The sequence below is a fragment of the Nipponia nippon genome, unplaced genomic scaffold (genome assembly GCF_047370975.1).
Source record: "Nipponia nippon isolate SJK-2023a ecotype South Korea unplaced genomic scaffold, ASM4737097v1 scaffold_6, whole genome shotgun sequence".
In the NCBI taxonomy this organism is placed as follows: Eukaryota; Metazoa; Chordata; class Aves; order Pelecaniformes; family Threskiornithidae; genus Nipponia; species Nipponia nippon.
Genome location: NW_028262380.1, coordinates 11,366,564 through 11,370,827, shown reverse-complemented (window position 1 = coordinate 11,370,827; position 4,264 = coordinate 11,366,564). Strand labels below are relative to the sequence as shown.

The window sequence follows — 4,264 nt, the reverse complement described above, 5'->3', positions numbered from 1 at the left end:
GAGGCATTTTTAGACTGTATTTGGCACACCATAAGTTTGGAGTTAAGACTTATAGATGACATCCTCAGCATCTGAACCAAAAGCCTTAGCTTCTATCACAAATGTAATAACTACACTGACACCATTCTGCAATACTTCTATTTCAAAATCAATTTACCAAATTCCACAATCAACGTAAAACAGTCAATGACAAACTGCCATATTAATGAAATGAAGAAAGTAGCACAACTTCTACAAAAATTATTAAAACTCATAATACATGTAAGAAGACTGTATTTTGAAATACATTTTCACACTTCTCCCCTTCCACCGTTCACCTGAGCCTACAACACAGCTCAAATGCATTGTGGAAGCCTGTCCACAAGCTGACAAATGGTGTTTGCAACCAAACTGCTCCAGAACAAAAATTGCAATACCTGCCATCCTACCTTTATAATGATCATGATAATTGTCCCCCAGATGAAAGTACTCAGGAACTCTGAATACAACACATGGATATTTCAGTGAGTGATATATTTCATCCAGTGCATGCAGGGAAACCACATTGGTGGCACCGAATTACTGCTGTACCTTGATAGAGAATGTTTACATCTACCAAGTTTAACAAAAAACTGCCTCTGATCTAAGTCAGACATCTTCAAAAATCCACCAAATGCCTTTGAGAGATGGGAATTAAATTCACTACTTAAAAAAAAATAAAAATACCAGAAGACACACCAGTTTTATAAACCGCAATGGTATTGCCCTCAGCCTGTACTGTTTGATCTCTCTGTTCCTCCTGTGCAAACAACTTCTCCTCTTGGCTGTTCCACCACGACTGAACCTGTCACCTCCACACCTGCCAACTCCAAAAGTGCTAATTACTCCTTTTTTTCTCTTGTCACCTAATTGATTAGTATAATTAAATTAAAATATGAGCAGTTGTTTCTAATGTGTGGTTAGCTTTGAGTTTGTTGCTTCGTCAGATATCATGAAAGTACCATGTGCCAGAAAGTTTTTTTGTTTCTGCATCAGGCTGCTTAATAAAACCTGTTAAATCTCCCTACACTTTTTTTTTTCTCTTGTGTTCTTAGACTAGTATAGCTACAACACAAACCAGCTGTTACTATACATTTGTAAGGCAATTTCTGAGTTAATTGAACCAATTTATTACTGTAAAAATAAGTGGGATCTATTGCATTTTGTCTTGTTTAGATTTCTTTTCTGATGGCTAGAATTTTTTTTTATGCTATCCACTTTAAATAAATTACACACTTGAACAGTCATAATGGGGAAAGTTTAGCAAAGTAAGTGTCATGCACTGAGCCCAAACTTATTGCAGGGAACTTCCTACATGTTAGAAGTCCTGTAAATTTATTTTGCTTGAGTCAATTTTCTACCCAAAACAAGAGCCAACAAGTAATTTTTTCTATCTGTTTGTTTTAGCTATAGGGCTTCCTTTCACTTTTGAAACTTAGAGTAAACAAGTTTAGGCTCTGCAAAAAATTTTCAGATATCTGAAAAAAAATTTGCAAACTTCTTAGGATGTAGTCACAGAGGAATATAGGAATATATAGGAATGTATATATTAGTGTGAGTGAAAATTTTTAAGACAGCATTAATTTTCGTCTTGAAGTAGGGTGTTGTACTCCACACACAATATGTTCATTATTAAACATTTACATTTTGGTTTCTATCACTATTTTTTCTCTTGCCTTTTGGCAGCTGTCAGAATTTGTAGAAGGAATAGGAAGAACTTAAGGTCTGTGGTATTTTTCTGGTTGCTGCCTGTCTTTCAGTTCATCTGGAATGCATAGACTGGCTTTTGCAAATATTTTCTATCTAGCTCTATTCAAAAGAGTTTTCAATGAGACTCTTTCTTTGTCATTTATGTGCTGGAATGTAAGTGGAACTCACAAAGTCTTCTGTACATGAAGTGTGTCTTCTGGACACTCTTCTTTCTGTAAAGACTCTATAGTCATGGATAATTAGGGATTACTAGTATGGAAGTGAGAAGGATAAATAAAATAAACACAAGAAAAATAAAAGGGATTAAATATAAACTGGGTTCATGATTAACTGCCCTTAAAAACCGTCTTTAAGAAATATCTTGATGATTCAGACTACTGTGTAATACTAGGTCTCTGCAAGACTTTCACTCTTTCATCCCTCCTCCTTTTCTCTGTTTTCCACATTTGCTATATTTAATCTCTGATTAGATGTAAATGCTGGGAATCAGGCAGGGGTCACCTTGAGTTTGTACAGCACCTAGTTCAAATGAGTCCTATTCTTAGTGGCAAAGTTATTACTGGATGTCATAAGATCACCCTCAAAATAGCACTCCAAAAATCAGTTTCATGGGTCCCAGTCCTGCAAAGACTCTGCCAGAATTAATCGGACCATTGGAGAAGCATGAAGTAAAATAAGTGCAAACAAGTCTTTGCAGGATCACAGATGCACGCTGGAGACTATGAATATATTCTCTGCTGCATTTCAGAGGCAGAAGTCTAAGCATATGGAGCAGGTAAGCTGAACTTATGTTACTTAGCATTTATGGAATGAGCAACTGTGAAAATACTGTGAAAATATGTGAAAGAGAGAACTAAACCTTTTTCATCACATTTTTCACCAAAGAAGTTGCTCAAGACAATGGAGCTTGTTTAGTACTGAAGACACAAGGTATGCTGCCTTTCTTTATTGAAAGTTTCAGCTGAGTGGAAAAAAAGAAAATTTAAAAAAATCACTTTCAGATAGGGAAATTATTCCTGGGTGTGGGTGTGGATAGAAAAATAAGGGTAGCGCTTAAGATTAAGCAAGGAGTAGGAGGAAATGTCTGTAGAGGGGAAAGTAGAATTTTATATCCTTAAAGTACAAAGTTAAAAGACATCTGAAATACATCTGAAATACCATCAGAAATAACATCAGTAAAGAGAATGCAAAATTATGAAGCATACCTTGATCATTTGCCAATAGGGGTCAAATGCAATTTCATTTTTTCCTGCCAGAAATTGAGACTCTATTTTCTTCTGACAGTGAAAAAAAGTTCCATTAACCCCAAATAAATCTTCTCTTTTTTGTTTTCTTTTCTCCTTTTTTTTTGAGGCTTTATAAGAAAAACAGTTGAGAGAATCATTAAACTGTTGGAGGAGGAGTCATAGCCATCAGCCCAGATGATTTTCAACAGCTCTTAGGATGTGTGTGGCCTAAATTCGTTTCTTGCCTCTAAGGCTCAGAAGGCTCAAACCGACATCTCCTGCCTCCCAAGAAAGAGACCTTGGGAGCCTCTATTTTTTTTTTTTTTTTAGTGGATCAATTCCAGCAGGAAGCTGTTTGAAGGAAACCTACAGCAAAATCTCTTTTCAACAAGTGGTGAGACTGTTCCCAAGGAATTAGGAGACCATTCAATCACTTCAAATAGCTGGGCAGCACAATATGTCTAAATATGGTACTATGAAGGAAACTTTCAGGTACAACTATACATTAGCATAACTAAGTAAACCAAAGGCAACCCAGCAGGATAATTCACCTACCACCGTTTTTGTTCGTAGGTACCCAAAGCAGACACTCATCTAACCCTGCAGTGGGGAGTCAGATGGAGACGGCAGGGAGTGCAGGAGCAGGAAGCAGGCTGCCCAGGAGGAAGGTCCTGGCACATCCCCTACTCCCACCTCCTCTTCTGGCCAGGGAGAGCTCTGACAGGGACTCATCTGTGCATTTGGCGTTGTCTCTCTTCAGTTGTCCAGTTCCTGCCGTTACAGGACCTCCTTCTCCCCTCCTCCTTTTGCTTCCATTGGTTTCTAGTATCTACTGAGGATTTCCAGCTGGTCCTTGAGGTTGGCCAAGCTCTGGACCAAGCCTTTTCTGGCTGTCTTTGAAGTACCAAAGCCCTGGCTGCTTCCCAGAGGGGTATTTCAGCAGTGTTGTGCTGCAGCCAGACAAAGGAGGGATGGTCAGGAAAAACAGGCGCTGTGGCAGGGCCTCTGGAAGAGATGGAATTGTCTTGGGAAACTGAGAGCAAAAATAAACAATCATGCCACCCACTGGGTGTTTTGCCTCTGACTTTAACTTAAATGAAAGGACACAGACTTTCTCATCCTAAGCATATAATTCCTGTCATCAGTAACTATAACTATAACTATAACTATAACTATAACTATATCTATATCTATATCTATATATAACTATATCAGTAACTATAACTATAACTATATTAAACCAATACCCGCATCATAGTTATCCTGCCATAACTCTTTCTGTCTCTCTCCAGAGAAGCCAGCTGTTGCCC

At 37.9% G+C, this 4,264-nt stretch overlaps 1 long non-coding RNA gene across 1 annotated transcript; it reads left to right on the top strand.

The window, feature by feature from the left end:
• Positions 1-2,289: 2,289 nt before the first annotated feature.
• Positions 2,290-4,019, top strand: LOC148051358 (uncharacterized). Its single transcript, XR_015699839.1, has 3 exons — positions 2,290-2,503; positions 3,285-3,446; positions 3,528-4,019. It is a non-coding gene; the product is annotated as an uncharacterized LOC148051358 (long non-coding RNA).
• Positions 4,020-4,264: the final 245 nt, after the last annotated feature.